Source organism: Lynx canadensis, chromosome A2, assembly GCF_007474595.2.
Source record: "Lynx canadensis isolate LIC74 chromosome A2, mLynCan4.pri.v2, whole genome shotgun sequence".
NCBI classification, from domain to species: Eukaryota; Metazoa; Chordata; class Mammalia; order Carnivora; family Felidae; genus Lynx; species Lynx canadensis.
This window is the reverse complement of record NC_044304.2, coordinates 150,918,604-150,924,955: the sequence shown is the minus strand read 5'-3', so window position 1 is coordinate 150,924,955 and position 6,352 is coordinate 150,918,604.

Here is a 6,352-nt window from a genome sequence, read left to right as displayed (position 1 = left end):
TAAGCTGTGGTTATTGGCATTAGGGGTTGCAGAGGCAGGAAATTCCCTGCATAACTAACCTCTCTTCCCCAAGCCTGCTGGGATCACGGACGTCCAACGCCTCCCTTGCTGTTCCTCCCCATTCCCAGCCCAGCCACCCACTGGCTCCGAGCAGAGCCGACCCGCCATTTACTGTAAGTGACAGCTTCGGAGCATATTTTCACATCCATTCATCAAATCCCTGCAAGGCGAGAATTCAGGGCAAGAGGTGGGATTTAACTTGCAGGGACGCCAATCACTTCCTCCTTTATAAAGTCTCGGCAATGTCTTCGCCTTCTATGGAATCTTAGCCGGAGAACAGCCAAGACGCCCACCCCAGTGAACTTTCCATTCTGAGAAATTCCTTCTGGAATCACCCAACCACCACCTCCACCTCTCTGACACTCCCACCTTCCCCAACACACACACATACACACACACACACACACACACACACACACACACACAGAATATTAGTCAGGGTAGGCCTAATTCCTGTAACAAACATTCCCAACATCCCAGTGGATTAACATACTGCAGGGCTGTGTCACACATTTAATACCCACTGCTCTTCGCAGATATTGCCTTGACTATAAGTTTTTTTCTAATTAAATGTCTTGCCTTCTAGGTCATAATTCTTTTTTTCTTTTTCATTTTTTTTAATGTTTACTTTGGAGAGGAGAGAGAGAGAGAGAGAGAGAGAGAGAGCGAGCGAGCACGGGCACGTGCACACGCTGGGGAGGGGCAGAGAGAGAGGGAGACACAGAATCTGAAGCAGGCTCCGGGCTCTGAGCTGTCACCACAGAGCCTGATATGGGGCTTGAACTCACGAACCACGAGATCATGACCTGAGCGCAAGTCAGACGCTTAACTGGCTGCACCACCCAGGCACCCCTAGGTCATAATTCTTTGAGCAAGTGTGACTTATACTTTTTTGTGTAACTGAGACACCCCTCTTTACAGTTTGCAGTGCAAATAGCATGCCTCAACCAACATCCCCTAGTTGGTAGTGACTAGAAATCCAGCTGATATTTTCTAAGGCCCTTGCTCCTTTGCCTTTAAATATCCAAAAATATCCAGGTTCTTATTAGTATGTAGGTAGGGCATTGGAGGACAAAATGCAAAGGAAATGAGAAGTCTTGAGGAGGGATCAAATGGTATTTAGCCCTCACCGGCCGTGCCAACAGCAGTGAGGGGCTGAGGGCTGGAGAGGAGTTTTACTTCCCCGGGGTATGTAGTCACCATAAGCAGAGTGCCTTCTGGAAGCCACAGCAGGGATCCCTCTGGACTGTGCTCAGTCAAGAAAACTATACCAGGGGGAGGGGAATTGGAGGAAGGCAGTCAAAAGATACAAAATTCCAGTTATCAGATAAGAAAGTCCTAAGGACACGTCGTACAGTGTGGGGACTACAGCTGACACTGCTGAGGACAGCGGTGTCCCGACCAGTCGGTCCTGAGAGTTCTCCTCACGTGGAGAATTTCTTTTCTTTTTATTCTACCTCTACGAGAAGACGGACGCTAGCCGAAGCTACCGTGGTCATCATTTCCCAACATGTGCAAATCAAACCATCATGCTGTATGCCTTAAATTTTTACAGGGATGTCTGTCAATAATTTCTCAATAAAATTGAAAAAAAAAAAAAAAAGAAGAAGAAGAGGAAAACCATACTGAAGATCTGAGCCCCTCCCGCAAAGACTCCTTCAGCTGCTTCCTCAGGCGAGGCAACCCCAGGAGCACTGGATTGGATGGGGCCATCGATCCACCTGTCTGTCTACCTATCTGCCTATCTCAGACTCCCTGGTAACTTGCTTTGGGGGATCCTGTTTGGCAGTTGCTTTCGCTAAAGAACCAAAAAAAGTTGGAACCTCTCAGAGGACAATGCCACCACTGATGTTTTCTCCACGGTGGCTTGCAGGGGTGGACACCTGTTTGTCATATAAAGACAACTGGGTCAATTCTGAGAGGGACTAGTAGCATCACGAATAGAGTTAGGAAGCCTAAGGGATGGATAGGAATGTCTAGAATCTGTTCCAGTGAAATCTGAATGCATGCTATGTCCCTGTTTTACCTCCTTCCCTCCCTCACACACACACACACACACACACACACACACGCTAGAAGCAAAGGGTCTAACTGGTTATTTTTAATCTGAGAAACACAAAGATCCCAGGCTGGACAAGTCAAACAAAAACACAGTCTCTCCTCTCTCTGGCCTCCCCAGACACGGCACCTGCACTTACAATGGAGACCACGCGGTCACGTCGTCTATGCGGAAGCCAGGCGGCTGAACTGATCGCATTTCAGATGCTGTGGTGACATGTAAACCCGGCTTCCGGGGCTTTGCTGCCCAGCCTGAGCCTGATGGCATGTCCACCAGAGGAGAGATCCGGCCCATTTTGTTCAACTGGCCCATCAATTGGTGGGCCTCACCTTTACTCCCCCAAATGACTGCCCGGGCCCGTAGAGCTGCCAACGCCCGGATGTGGAGGCCTTACGTCGCCACAGGAGCTGAATCACCCGAATGTTCCTTTTACTCTGTGTGCAGGGGACCTCTGTGCTGCCGGGGGGTGTCCTGGCCCGGCCTGGCACAAACGTGCACGTACTACTGAGTCATTTGTGTTGGCAACTCTTCAGGGCCGGTGACTTTTCTGCTTTAGAGGCTGGCCCTTCATAATTACAGCTGTGTTTCTGTTGTCACACCAAATTACCTCACTTACAGCCTTAAAATAGAATCCAGCCTAAAGGTGCCGGCTGGCCACGCAGAGAGGGAGGCTTCATAAGACTCAGAACCTGGGTGTTGAGCCAGGGGGCAGGGCTTGAAGCCAGACACAAAAGTCCCAACTCTTAAAACCTAGGTCTCCTCTCTTTTCTCCGCATGACAGAAATGGAACAGTGCCATAAAACTGTCCGTTCCCAAACTAGAAACGAGAATGATCTTGGAGTTCTGCCTCTGTCCTGCTCCCATTCATTTTACTTACTTACGGGATGGGATCTATTCTCCCGGCCTTCGCATCACTCTCCCCCTTGGCCACTCTGCCGTGTGCCCAGGAGGCTGACACCTACAGACCCCATCGCCCCACTCCCTTGCCCTCTGGCTGTCAGATGGGTTAGACTAATGGAAGCAGGAGAGGGAAATTAGAAAGGGGGAGAGGAGAGAGGTCAAGGCGTGTATTCCCCTGTTCCCTGCTGGACCGTAGTTGGCAGTGGTTGTATTCTTTCACCTGGGCCCCAGCTCTTGGCAGATGGCCTCTCTGCTAAAGCTCATTTCAAACAGTTTATTTCCTTCCTTTGTCCCCCAGGTGGAGGGAGGGTGTAGGAGAGTCGCGTGGCTGCTGTGACAAAGCGACACATATTGGATGGTTGAAAACAACAGAAGTGTATCGTCTCCCAGTTCTGGAGGCTAGAAAGTCTGACATCAAGGTGTTGGCAAGGCCACGCTCCCCCTGAAACACGTAGGGGAGGATCCTTCCTTGCCCCTTCTAGCTCCGGATCATGGCCCACAATCTTGGCATTCCTTGGCTTACAGGTGCATCCCTCCCATTCTGTCTCCATCATCACATGGCCGTCTTCTCCTCACGTGTCTCTGTGTCCCCTCTTCGAAGGATACCAGTCACATGGGATGAGGGCCCACCCAAACTGACCTTATCTTAACTTGGTTATATCTGCAAAGACTCTATTTCAAAATAAGATCATATTCACAGAAACTGGGGGTTAGGACTTCAAAATATCTTCTTGGGGGACCTATTTCGATCCCACCCACATAGTAACAGCCTCCACTGCGATGAGTCCCTGAACTGGTCCCTTAATGCTTTCCCTCCTTGTAAAGAGTCTCTACGTTAGATGCTTCAGCTCCTTTTTAAAGAGTGCCACCTGTTTTCTGCCAGGACCTTGACAGAGACCCCTACTGCCCAGCTGCCTTGCTGGCAGAGCACCTACTAAGTGTCAGAAGGTACTGGGGATACAATGGTGAGCAAACATTGGCATAGCCCCTGCCTTCATAGGGCTTACAATCTACAGTTTAATAGGCTTCATCAAAATCTCACAAAGTAAAGGGGTGCCTGGGTGGCTCAGTCAGTTGAGCGTCCGACTCTTGATTTTGGCTCAGGTCATGGTCTCACAGTTTATGAGTTCGAGCCCTTGAATCAGGCTCTATGTTCTCAGGGCAAAGCCTGCTTTTGATCCTGTCTCCCTCTGTCTCTGCCCCCCCCCCCCCCCCGCTCACACTCTCACACTCTCTCTCTCAAAAATAAATAAAACATTTTCTTTTAATGTCACAAAGTAAAATTACAAATGGATTGAGATACAGAGGATAGGTTGACAGCGCTATAAATATGCTCCCTTGGGAAAATCGCTCTAGGCAGGGAGGCCAGGAGGGGCTTCCCAGGGAGAGGGACACCTGAGCCAGAATGCAAAGGATGAATGGAGTCAACCAGATAAAGAGGGGAGCTTAAGGCCCCCCTCTTGGTTAAGGGGAGAGACCCCAAAAGAGTTATGCCATGGTGTCCATACTTCCTTCCAATGGGGGATCTATTTTCATTCATATCCCAATCCATCTACAAAGAACCCTTCTCTCCGAGAAAAGTTTACGCTGTCTCCCATCCTTACCGCTGCAGACCACAGCAGAGAACCCCCGTATGCGGAGGTTAGTGCTCAGAAAGTGAGAAGCCGTCCCCAAGGCTCACAGGTAAACAGTACCTGCACGCCACCGAGGGCACAGTAGGGAGCGAGTGCCTAGAAACCAAGCAACGCGGGCCCCGCACACAAACTCCACACCTCCACAATGAAGTCACAACATCCCCGAAACCAGCACCTCCTCCTTCCGAGCCCACAGTCTCAGCTGGGAACACCCCAGAAGTTCTGGTCTGCCCCCTCTCTCCTCTCTCAGCTCTTTGTGAGATCACCGTGTGCCCCTGACTTTACCACTTCCAGCTTGCTCAAGTCATGCACTCCTCACATTCACCACTAGCCCCGGCCCTGCTTCAGGTCCTTATCATGTTTCCCTAGGGCTTCGTATCTGCTGTCTCCTTGACTGGCCACTACTCTGTCAAATCCACCCTCAGCAGCACAGCCACCATAAAGCTGGCCACCTCACTCCCCCGACGGTGGCCTCGATGACTCGCTATTCCCGATAGCGCACAGTCCGGGAATGGCACAAAAGGCTCTCCTTGACTGGGCCCTGCCTCCCTCCCAGCCTGCCTCCCACTGCCGCCTGGTTCATCCTTGATCTTCCAACAAGGCCACCACTTTTAGTTCCACATACACATCAACCTGTCTCTCCCCTCTGTGCCATTTTTCGGGTTATCCCACCCCTGCCGCACTGTTCCTTCTTCCACAACCTAATTAAATCCAACTCATCCCTAAAAACTTAATACCGGTCTCAACTCCTCCAAGAAGCCTTCCCTGATAACTCTCCCCTCTCATTTCCTACCATATAGGATCCTCCATCATTAAATCTAACACGGCATGTTCTAAATATCTATGGAGGTGCCAATTTCCCTGATTAGAATACAGATTCTTGATGCTGGGGACGACCCCTCATTTGGTTTGATATGCCTATTGCCTGATCAACTCAAAGAGTTGATGCCCAAAGACTAGATGCATGAATTAGTGAATGACAAACCAATGGGTATTGACTGTCCCGCTTCGGTGCTGAAGCCCTCAAAATGACCAGAAGCTTCCCCCACCTATTACTCTATACGGCAAGGGCCCAGCCCCGCAGTCCCTCTGCTGCATGATGCTTCCGGTGAGTAGAAGCTGTTTCACTGGCGTTTCGTTTTCATCTCAGCCCCTGCTAGGTAGCTTATAAGAGTATTTACCGTTGAAGAGTTGTGTGACCCTAGCTGTTTATCCTTTCTAAGCTTCAATTTGCCATACATAAAATGAGCTCTGTTATAGTATCCACCAAACAGACTTGCCATGAAAACTGAATGAAATAAAATCAGGTGTGTGGTCAGAACTCAGTAAATGGTTAGGTATGACTAAGCTGTAAAGCAACCGCTGCTGATCAGAGGTACACGGGTAAGGGCAGCGGGAGTTCTGAGGTGAAAATGGACTCAAAGGCTGTTGCCTTAAGTAGAACATCCTTCCCACCCCCCAAAGTGTTCTTTACACAATCAGTAACTCTGGGAAGCTCCAGTGTTGGGGTTTACTGTGTCATCACAGAAGCCCAGGGTTTGTTGGTCTCAGCCCGTGTGCACAGAATTGCTGCATGAATAAGAAAAACAAGGAGAGCATGAAAAAGTCAGTGTATTAGGCCAGGGGTTTCCAAGCCTTCAGTGAGGCTCCTGGAGAACCTAGACATTTGCCTCCTGCTGCCATGTTGTAGTGGTGGGGT